Source organism: Pleurodeles waltl, chromosome 10 (assembly GCF_031143425.1).
Source record: "Pleurodeles waltl isolate 20211129_DDA chromosome 10, aPleWal1.hap1.20221129, whole genome shotgun sequence".
Lineage (NCBI taxonomy): Eukaryota > Metazoa > Chordata > Amphibia > Caudata > Salamandridae > Pleurodeles > Pleurodeles waltl.
Window position 1 is genome coordinate 5,952,467 of NC_090449.1, and position 12,207 is coordinate 5,964,673.

Genomic DNA, 12,207 nt, shown 5'->3' on the forward strand with positions numbered 1-12,207 from the left:
AAGGGGGTAAATACATGGGACTGAGAGCTGAGCACAAGTGAAAGAGGGGTAAACACATGGGACTGGGAGCTGAGCACAAGTGAAGGGGGTAAACACATGGGACTGAGGGCTGAGCACAAGTGAAGGGGGTAAACACATGGGACTGAGGGCCGAGAACAAGTGAAAGAGGGGTAAACACATGGGACTAAGGGCTGAGTACAAGTGAAGGGGGTAAACACATGGGACTGAGGCTGAGCAGAAGTGAAGGGGGTAAACATATGGGACTGAAGGCTGAGCACAAGTGAAAGAGGGTTAAACACATGGGACTGAAGGCTGAGCACAAGTGAAAGAGGGGTAAACACATGGGACTGAGGGGTGAGCACACGTGAAGTGGGGGGTAAACACATGGGACTGAGGGCTGAGCACAAGTGAAGGGGGTAAACACATGGGACTGAAGGTTGAGCACAAGTGAAAGAGGGGTAAACACATGGGACTGAGGGCCAAGCACAAGTGAAAGAGGGGTAAACACATGGGACTGAGGGCCGAGCACAGGTGAAAGGGGGTAAACACATGGGTCTGAGGGCTGGGCACAAGTGAAGGGGGTAAACACATGGGACTGAGGGCCGAGAACAAGTGAAAGAGGGGTAAACACATGGGACTGCGGGCTGAGTACAAGTGAAGGGGGTAAACATATGGGACTGAGGGCTGAGCACAAGTGAAGGGGGTAAACACATGGGACTGAGGGCTGGGCACAAGTGAAGGGGGGAAACACATGGGACTGGGGCTTGAGCACAAGGGAAGAAGGGTAAACACATAGGACTGAGGGCTGAGCACAAGTGAAGGGGGTAAACACATGGGACTAAGGGCTGAGCACAAGTGAAGGGGGTAAACACATGGGACTGAGGGCTGAGCGCAACTGAGAGAGGGTAAAAACATTGGACTGGGGGCTGAGCGCAAGTGAAGGGGGTAAACATATGGGACTGAGGGTTGAGCACAAGTGAAAGAGGGGTAAACACATGGGCCTGAGAGCTGAGCACAAGTGAAAGAGGGGTAGACATGGGACTGACGGCTGAGGACAAGTGAAGGGAGGTAAGCACATGGGACTGAGGGTTGAGCACAAGTGAAAGAGGGGTAAGCACATGGGACTGAGGGCTGATCACAAGTGAAGGGGGTAAACACGTGGGACTGAGGGCTGAGTACAAGTGAAGGGGTAAACACATGGGAATGAGGGCTGAGCACAAGTGAAAGAGAGGTAAACACATGGGACTGAGAGCTGAGCACAAGTGGAGGGGTAAACACATGGGACTGAGGGCTGAGCACAACTGAAGGGGGTAAACACATGGGACTGAAGGCTGAGCACAAGTGAAAGAGGGGTAAACACATGGGACTGAGGGCCGAGCACAAGTGAAAGGGGGTAAACACATGGGTCTGAGGGCCGAGCACAAGTGAAAGGGGTAAACACATGGGTCTGAGGGCTGAGCACAAGTGAATGGGGGTAAACACATGGGACTGAGGGCTGAGTGCAAGTGAAAGAGGGGTAAACACATGGGACTGAGGGCTGAGCGCAAGTGAAAGAGGGGTAAATACATGGGACTGAGCGCTGAGCACAAGTGAAAGAGGGGTAAACACATGGGACTTAGAGCTGAGCACAAGTGAAGGGGTAAACACATGGGACTGAGGGGTGAGCACAACTGAAGGGGGTAAACACATGGGACTGAAGGCTGAGCACAAGTGAAAGAGGGGTAAACACATGGGACTGAGGGCCGAGCACAAGTGAAAGGGGGTAAACACATGGGTCTGAGGGCCGAGCACAAGTGAATAGGGGTGAACACATGGGACTGAGGGCTGAGCGCAAGTGAAAGAGGGGTTAACACATGGGACTGAGCGCTGAGCACAAGTGAAAGAGGGGTAAACACATGGGACTGAGAGCTGAGCACAAGTGAAGGGGGTAAACACATGGGACTGAGGCTGAGCAGAAGTGAAGGGGGTAAACACATGGGACTGAAGGCTGAGCACAAGTGAAAGAGGGTTGAACACATGGGACTGAAGGCTGAGCACAAGTGAAAGAGGGGTAAACACATGGGACTGAGGGGTGAGCACAAGTGAAGTGGGGGTAAACACATGGGACTGAGGGCTGAGCACAAGTGAAGGGGGTAAACACATGGGACTGAAGGCTGAGCACAAGTGAAAGCGGGGTAAACACATGGGACTGAGGGCCGAGCACAAGTGAAAGAGGGGTAAACACATGGGACTGAGGGCCGAGCACAAGTGAAAGGGGGTAAACACATGGGTCTGAGGGCTGGGCACAAGTGAAGGGGGTAAACACATGGGACTGAGGGCTGAGCACAAGTGAAGGGGGTAAACACATGGGACTGAGCGCAAGTGAAAGAGGGGTAAACACATGGGACTGAGCGCTGAGCACAAGTGAAAGAGGGGTAAACACATGGGACTGAGCGCTGAGCACAAGTGAAAGAGGGGTAAACACATGGGACTGAGAGCTGAGCACAAGTGAAGGGGTAAACACATGGGACTGAGGGCTGAGCACAAGTGAAGGGGGTAAACACATGGGACTGAAGGCCGAGCACAAGTGAAAGGGGTAAACACATGGGTCTGAGGGCTGAGCACAAGTGAATGGGGGTAAACACATGGGACTAAGGGCTGAGCGCAAGTGAAAGAGGGGTAAACACATGGGACTGAGGGCTGAGCGCAAGTGAAAGAGGGGTAAATACATGGGACTGAGCGCTGAGCACAAGTGAAAGAGGGGTAAACACATGGGACTGAGAGCTGAGCACAAGTGAAGGGGGTAAACACATGGGACTAAGGGCTGAGAACAAGTGAAGGGGGTAAACACATGGGACTGAGGGCTGAGCGCAAGTGATAGAGGGGTAAACACATGGGACTGAGGGGTGAGCACAAGTGAAGGGGTAAACACATGGGACTGAGAGCTAAGGACAAGTGAAGGGGGTAAACACATGGGACTGAGGGCTCAGCACAAGTGAAGTGGGTAAACACATGGGACTGAGGGCCGAGCACAAGTTAAAGAGGGGTAAACACATGGGACTGAGGGCTGAGCACAAGTCAAAGAGGGGTAAGCACATGGGACTGAGAGCGTGGCACAAGTGAAGGGGTAAACACATGGGACTGAGGGCTGAGCACAAGTGAATGGGGGTAAACACATGGGACTGAGGGCTGAGCGCAAGTGAAAGAGGGGTAAACACATGGGACTGAGGGCTGAGCGCAAGTGAAAGAGGAGTAAATACATGGGACTGTGCCCTGAGCACAAGTGAAAGAGGGGTAAACACATGGGACTGAGAGCTGAGCACAAGTGAAGGGGGTAAACACATGGGACTAAGGGCTGAGAACAAGTGAAGGGGGTAAACACCTGGGACTGAGGGCTGAGCGCAAGTGATAGAGGGGTAAACACATGGGACTGAGGGGTGAGCACAACTGAAGGGGGTAAACACATGGGACTGAAGGCTGATCACAAGTGAAAGAGGGGTAAACACATGGGACTGAGGGCCGAGCACAAGTGAAAGGGGGTAAACACATGGGTCTGAGGGCCGAGCACAAGTGAATAGGGGTGAACACATGGGACTGAGGGCTGAGCGCAAGTGAAAGAGGGGTTAACACATGGGACTGAGCGCTGAGCACAAGTGAAAGAGGGGTAAACACATGGGACTGAGAGCTGAGCACAAGTGAAGGGGGTAAACACATGGGACTGAGGCTGAGCAGAAGTGAAGGGGGTAAACACATGGGACTGAAGGCTGAGCACAAGTGAAAGAGGGTTGAACACATGGGACTGAAGGCTGAGCACAAGTGAAAGAGGGGTAAACACATGGGACTGAGGGGTGAGCACAAGTGAAGTGGGGGTAAACACATGGGACTGAGGGCTGAGCACAAGTGAAGGGGGTAAACACATGGGACTGAAGGCTGAGCACAAGTTAAAGCGGGGTAAACACATGGGACTGAGGGCCGAGCACAAGTGAAAGAGGGGTAAACACATGGGACTGAGGGCCGAGCACAAGTGAAAGGGGGTAAACACATGGGTCTGAGGGCTGGGCACAAGTGAAGGGGCTAAACACATGGGACTGAGGGCTGAGCACAAGTGAAGGGGGTAAACACATGGGACTGAGCGCAAGTGAAAGAGGGGTAAACACATGGGACTGAGCGCTGAGCACAAGTGAAAGAGGGGTAAACACATGGGACTGAGAGCTGAGCACAAGTGAAGGGGTAAACACATGGGACTGAGGGCTGAGCACAAGTGAAGGGGGTAAACACATGGGACTGAAGGCCGAGCACAAGTGAAAGGGGTAAACACATGGGTCTGAGGGCTGAGCACAAGTGAATGGGGGTAAACACATGGGACTAAGGGCTGAGCGCAAGTGAAAGAGGGGTAAACACATGGGACTGAGGGCTGAGCGCAAGTGAAAGAGGGGTAAATACATGGGACTGAGCGCTGAGCACAAGTGAAAGAGGGGTAAACACATGGGACTGAGAGCTGAGCACAAGTGAAGGGGGTAAACACATGGGACTAAGGGCTGAGAACAAGTGAAGGGGGTAAACACATGGGACTGAGGGCTGAGCGCAAGTGATAGAGGGGTAAACACATGGGACTGAGGGGTGAGCACAAGTGAAGGGGTAAACACATGGGACTGAGAGCTAAGGACAAGTGAAGGGGGTAAACACATGGGACTGAGGGCTCAGCACAAGTGAAGTGGGTAAACACATGGGACTGAGGGCCGAGCACAAGTTAAAGAGGGGTAAACACATGGGACTGAGGGCTGAGCACAAGTCAAAGAGGGGTAAGCACATGGGACTGAGAGCGTGGCACAAGTAAAGGGGTAAACACATGGGACTGAGGGCTGAGCACAAGTGAATGGGGGTAAACACATGGGACTGAGGGCTGAGCGCAAGTGAAAGAGGGGTAAACACATGGGACTGGGGGCTAAGCACAAGTGAAAGAGGGTAAACACATGGGACTGAGCGCTAAGCACAAATGAAAGGGGGTAAACACATGGGTCTGAGGGCTCAGCGCAACTGAATGGAGGTAAACACATGGGACTGAGGGCTGGGCACAAGTGAACGGGGGTAAACACATGGGACTGAGGGCTGAGCGCAAGTGAAAGAGGGGTAAACACATGGGACTGAAGGCTGAGCACAAGTGAAAGAGGGGTAAACACATGGGACTGAGAGCTGAGCACAAGTGAAAGAGGGGTAAACACATGGGACTAAGGGTAAGTGCAGGTGAAAGAGGGGTAAACACATGGGACTGATGGCCTAGAACAAGTGAAAGAGGGGGAAACACATGGGAATGAGGGCTGAGTACAAGTGAAGGGGGTAAACATATGGGACTGAGGGCTGAGCACAAGTGAAGGGGGTAAACACATGGGACTAAGGGCTGGGCACAAGTGAAGGGGGGAAACACATGGGACTGGGACCTGAGCACAAGGGAAGGAGGGTAAACACATAGGACTGAGGGCTGAGCACAAGTGATAGAGGGTAAACACATGGGACTGAGGACTGAGCGCAAGTGATAGAGGGGTAAACACATGGGACTGAGGGATGAGCACAAGTAAAAGAGGGGTAACACATGGGGCTGAGGGCTGAGCACAAGTGAAAGAGAGGTAAACACATGGGACTGGGCTGAGCACAAGTGAAAGAGAGGTAAACACATGGGACTGAGGGCTGAGCACAAGTGAAGCGGGGTAAACACATGGGACTTAGGGCCGAGCACAAGTGAAAGAGGGGTAAACACATGGGACTGAGGGCAGAGCACAAGTGAAAGGAGGTAAACACATGGGTCTGAGGGATGAGCGCAAGTGAATGGGGTAAACACATGGGACTGAGGGCTGAGCGCAAGTGAAAGTGGGGTAAGCACATGGGACTGAGGGCTGAGCGCAAGTGAAGCGGGGTAAACACATGGGACTTAGGGCCGAGCACAAGTGAAAGAGGGGTAAACACATGGGACTGAGGGCAGAGCACAAGTGAAAGGAGGTAAACACATGGGTCTGAGGGATGAGTGCAAGTGAATGGGGTTAAACACATGGGACTGAGGGCTGAGCGCAAGTGAAAGTGGGGTAAGCACATGGGACTGAGGGCTGAGCGCAAGTGAAATGGGGTAAACACATGCGAGTGGGGGCTGAGTACAAGTGAAGTGGGGTAAACACATGGGACTGAGGGCTGAGCACAAGTGAAGGGAGTAAACACATGGGACTAAGGGCTAGGCACAAGTGAAGGGGGTAAACACATGGGACTGAGGGCTGAGCGCAAGTGATAGAGGGTAAACACATGGGACTGAGTGCTGAGCACAAGTGAAGGGGGTAAATACATGGGACTGAGAGCTGAGCACAAGTGAAAGAGGGGTAAACACATGGGACTGGGAGCTGAGCACAAGTGAAGGGGGTAAACACATGGGACTGAGGGCTGAGCACAAGTGAAGGGGGTAAACACATGGGACTGAGGGCCGAGAACAAGTGAAAGAGGGGTAAACACATGGGACTAAGGGCTGAGTACAAGTGAAGGGGGTAAACACATGGGACTGAGGCTGAGCAGAAGTGAAGGGGGTAAACATATGGGACTGAAGGCTGAGCACAAGTGAAAGAGGGTTAAACACATGGGACTGAAGGCTGAGCACAAGTGAAAGAGGGGTAAACACATGGGACTGAGGGGTGAGCACACGTGAAGTGGGGGGTAAACACATGGGACTGAGGGCTGAGCACAAGTGAAGGGGGTAAACACATGGGACTGAAGGCTGAGCACAAGTGAAAGAGGGGTAAACACATGGGACTGAGGGCCAAGCACAAGTGAAAGAGGGGTAAACACATGGGACTGAGGGCCGAGCACAGGTGAAAGGGGGTAAACACATGGGTCTGAGGGCTGGGCACAAGTGAAGGGGGTAAACACATGGGACTGAGGGCCGAGAACAAGTGAAAGAGGGGTAAACACATGGGACTGCGGGCTGAGTACAAGTGAAGGGGGTAAACATATGGGACTGAGGGCTGAGCACAAGTGAAGGGGGTAAACACATGGGACTGAGGGCTGGGCACAAGTGAAGGGGGGAAACACATGGGACTGGGGCTTGAGCACAAGGGAAGAAGGGTAAACACATAGGACTGAGGGCTGAGCACAAGTGAAGGGGGTAAACACATGGGACTAAGGGCTGAGCACAAGTGAAGGGGGTAAACACATGGGACTGAGGGCTGAGCGCAACTGAGAGAGGGTAAAAACATTGGACTGGGGGCTGAGCGCAAGTGAAGGGGGTAAACATATGGGACTGAGGGTTGAGCACAAGTGAAAGAGGGGTAAACACATGGGCCTGAGAGCTGAGCACAAGTGAAAGAGGGGTAGACATGGGACTGACGGCTGAGGACAAGTGAAGGGAGGTAAGCACATGGGACTGAGGGTTGAGCACAAGTGAAAGAGGGGTAAGCACATGGGACTGAGGGCTGATCACAAGTGAAGGGGGTAAACACGTGGGACTGAGGGCTGAGTACAAGTGAAGGGGTAAACACATGGGAATGAGGGCTGAGCACAAGTGAAAGAGAGGTAAACACATGGGACTGAGAGCTGAGCACAAGTGGAGGGGTAAACACATGGGACTGAGGGCTGAGCACAACTGAAGGGGGTAAACACATGGGACTGAAGGCTGAGCACAAGTGAAAGAGGGGTAAACACATGGGACTGAGGGCCGAGCACAAGTGAAAGGGGGTAAACACATGGGTCTGAGGGCCGAGCACAAGTGAAAGGGGTAAACACATGGGTCTGAGGGCTGAGCACAAGTGAATGGGGGTAAACACATGGGACTGAGGGCTGAGTGCAAGTGAAAGAGGGGTAAACACATGGGACTGAGGGCTGAGCGCAAGTGAAAGAGGGGTAAATACATGGGACTGAGCGCTGAGCACAAGTGAAAGAGGGGTAAACACATGGGACTTAGAGCTGAGCACAAGTGAAGGGGTAAACACATGGGACTGAGGGGTGAGCACAACTGAAGGGGGTAAACACATGGGACTGAAGGCTGAGCACAAGTGAAAGAGGGGTAAACACATGGGACTGAGGGCCGAGCACAAGTGAAAGGGGGTAAACACATGGGTCTGAGGGCCGAGCACAAGTGAATAGGGGTGAACACATGGGACTGAGGGCTGAGCGCAAGTGAAAGAGGGGTTAACACATGGGACTGAGCGCTGAGCACAAGTGAAAGAGGGGTAAACACATGGGACTGAGAGCTGAGCACAAGTGAAGGGGGTAAACACATGGGACTGAGGCTGAGCAGAAGTGAAGGGGGTAAACACATGGGACTGAAGGCTGAGCACAAGTGAAAGAGGGTTGAACACATGGGACTGAAGGCTGAGCACAAGTGAAAGAGGGGTAAACACATGGGACTGAGGGGTGAGCACAAGTGAAGTGGGGGTAAACACATGGGACTGAGGGCTGAGCACAAGTGAAGGGGGTAAACACATGGGACTGAAGGCTGAGCACAAGTGAAAGCGGGGTAAACACATGGGACTGAGGGCCGAGCACAAGTGAAAGAGGGGTAAACACATGGGACTGAGGGCCGAGCACAAGTGAAAGGGGGTAAACACATGGGTCTGAGGGCTGGGCACAAGTGAAGGGGGTAAACACATGGGACTGAGGGCTGAGCACAAGTGAAGGGGGTAAACACATGGGACTGAGCGCAAGTGAAAGAGGGGTAAACACATGGGACTGAGCGCTGAGCACAAGTGAAAGAGGGGTAAACACATGGGACTGAGAGCTGAGCACAAGTGAAGGGGTAAACACATGGGACTGAGGGCTGAGCACAAGTGAAGGGGGTAAACACATGGGACTGAAGGCCGAGCACAAGTGAAAGGGGTAAACACATGGGTCTGAGGGCTGAGCACAAGTGAATGGGGGTAAACACATGGGACTAAGGGCTGAGCGCAAGTGAAAGAGGGGTAAACACATGGGACTGAGGGCTGAGCGCAAGTGAAAGAGGGGTAAATACATGGGACTGAGCGCTGAGCACAAGTGAAAGAGGGGTAAACACATGGGACTGAGAGCTGAGCACAAGTGAAGGGGGTAAACACATGGGACTAAGGGCTGAGAACAAGTGAAGGGGGTAAACACATGGGACTGAGGGCTGAGCGCAAGTGATAGAGGGGTAAACACATGGGACTGAGGGGTGAGCACAAGTGAAGGGGTAAACACATGGGACTGAGAGCTAAGGACAAGTGAAGGGGGTAAACACATGGGACTGAGGGCTCAGCACAAGTGAAGTGGGTAAACACATGGGACTGAGGGCCGAGCACAAGTTAAAGAGGGGTAAACACATGGGACTGAGGGCTGAGCACAAGTCAAAGAGGGGTAAGCACATGGGACTGAGAACGTGGCACAAGTGAAGGGGTAAACACATGGGACTGAGGGCTGAGCACAAGTGAATGGGGGTAAACACATGGGACTGAGGGCTGAGCGCAAGTGAAAGAGGGGTAAACACATGGGACTGAGGGCTGAGCGCAAGTGAAAGAGGAGTAAATACATGGGACTGTGCCCTGAGCACAAGTGAAAGAGGGGTAAACACATGGGACTGAGAGCTGAGCACAAGTGAAGGGGGTAAACACATGGGACTAAGGGCTGAGAACAAGTGAAGGGGGTAAACACCTGGGACTGAGGGCTGAGCGCAAGTGATAGAGGGGTAAACACATGGGACTGAGGGGTGAGCACAACTGAAGGGGGTAAACACATGGGACTGAAGGCTGATCACAAGTGAAAGAGGGGTAAACACATGGGACTGAGGGCCGAGCACAAGTGAAAGGGGGTAAACACATGGGTCTGAGGGCCGAGCACAAGTGAATAGGGGTGAACACATGGGACTGAGGGCTGAGCGCAAGTGAAAGAGGGGTTAACACATGGGACTGAGCGCTGAGCACAAGTGAAAGAGGGGTAAACACATGGGACTGAGAGCTGAGCACAAGTGAAGGGGGTAAACACATGGGACTGAGGCTGAGCAGAAGTGAAGGGGGTAAACACATGGGACTGAAGGCTGAGCACAAGTGAAAGAGGGTTGAACACATGGGACTGAAGGCTGAGCACAAGTGAAAGAGGGGTAAACACATGGGACTGAGGGGTGAGCACAAGTGAAGTGGGGGTAAACACATGGGACTGAGGGCTGAGCACAAGTGAAGGGGGTAAACACATGGGACTGAAGGCTGAGCACAAGTTAAAGCGGGGTAAACACATGGGACTGAGGGCCGAGCACAAGTGAAAGAGGGGTAAACACATGGGACTGAGGGCCGAGCACAAGTGAAAGGGGGTAAACACATGGGTCTGAGGGCTGGGCACAAGTGAAGGGGCTAAACACATGGGACTGAGGGCTGAGCACAAGTGAAGGGGGTAAACACATGGGACTGAGCGCAAGTGAAAGAGGGGTAAACACATGGGACTGAGCGCTGAGCACAAGTGAAAGAGGGGTAAACACATGGGACTGAGAGCTGAGCACAAGTGAAGGGGTAAACACATGGGACTGAGGGCTGAGCACAAGTGAAGGGGGTAAACACATGGGACTGAAGGCCGAGCACAAGTGAAAGGGGTAAACACATGGGTCTGAGGGCTGAGCACAAGTGAATGGGGGTAAACACATGGGACTAAGGGCTGAGCGCAAGTGAAAGAGGGGTAAACACATGGGACTGAGGGCTGAGCGCAAGTGAAAGAGGGGTAAATACATGGGACTGAGCGCTGAGCACAAGTGAAAGAGGGGTAAACACATGGGACTGAGAGCTGAGCACAAGTGAAGGGGGTAAACACATGGGACTAAGGGCTGAGAACAAGTGAAGGGGGTAAACACATGGGACTGAGGGCTGAGCGCAAGTGATAGAGGGGTAAACACATGGGACTGAGGGGTGAGCACAAGTGAAGGGGTAAACACATGGGACTGAGAGCTAAGGACAAGTGAAGGGGGTAAACACATGGGACTGAGGGCTCAGCACAAGTGAAGTGGGTAAACACATGGGACTGAGGGCCGAGCACAAGTTAAAGAGGGGTAAACACATGGGACTGAGGGCTGAGCACAAGTCAAAGAGGGGTAAGCACATGGGACTGAGAGCGTGGCACAAGTAAAGGGGTAAACACATGGGACTGAGGGCTGAGCACAAGTGAATGGGGGTAAACACATGGGACTGAGGGCTGAGCGCAAGTGAAAGAGGGGTAAACACATGGGACTGAGGGCTGAGCGCAAGTGAAAGAGGAGTAAATACATGGGACTGTGCCCTGAGCACAAGTGAAAGAGGGGTAAACACATGGGACTGAGAGCTGAGCACAAGTGAAGGGGGTAAACACATGGGACTAAGGGCTGAGAACAAGTGAAGGGGGTAAACACATGGGACTGAGGGCTGAGCGCAAGTGATAGAGGGGTAAACACATGGGACTGAGGGGTGAGCACAAGTGAAGGGGGGTAAACACATGGGACTGAGAGCTGAGGACAAGTGAAGGGGGTAAACACATTGGACTGAGGGCTGAGCACAAGTGAAGTGGGTAAACACATGGGACTGTGGGCTGAGCACAAGTTAAAGAGGGGTAAACACATGGGACTGAGGGCTGAGCACAAGTGAAAGAGGGCTAAACACATGGGACTGAGAGCGTGGCACAAGTGAAGGGGTAAACACATGGGACTGAGGGCTGAGCACAAGTGAAGGGGTAAACACATGGGACTGAGGGCTGAGCACAAGTGAAAGAGGGGTAAACATATGGGTCTGAGGGCTGAGCACAAGTGAATGGGGGTAAACACATGGGACTGAGGGCTGAGCGCAAGTGATAGAGGGGTAAACACATGGGACTGAGCACTGAGCACAAGTGAGAGAGGGGTAAACACATGGGACTGAGAGCTGAGCACAAGTGAAGGGGGTAAACAGATGGGACTGATGGGTGAGCACAAGTGAAGCGGGTAAACAGATGGGACTGAAGGCTGAGCACAAGTGAAAGAGGGGTAAACACATGGGACTGAGGGCCGAGCACAAGTGAAAGGGGGTAAACACATGGGACTGAGAGCTGAGCACAAGTGAATGGGGGTTGACAAATAGGACTGAGGGCTGAGCGCAAGTGAAAGAGGGGTAAACACATGGGACTGAGAGTTGAGCGCAAGTGAAAGGGGGTAGACACATGGGACTAAGGGCTGAGCACAAGTGAAAGAGGGGTAAACACATGGGACTGAAGGCTGAGCACAAGTGAAAGAGGGGTAAACACATGGGACTGAGGGGTGAG

The 12,207-nt window shown here is 53.0% G+C and overlaps 1 protein-coding gene across 4 annotated transcripts in view; it reads right to left on the minus strand.

The window, feature by feature from the left end:
• Positions 1 to 12,207, minus strand: part of LOC138260874 (membrane-associated guanylate kinase, WW and PDZ domain-containing protein 1-like) — a 420,255-nt gene that overhangs the window by 95,555 nt on the left and 312,493 nt on the right. The gene's annotated exons all lie outside the window — the stretch shown is intronic.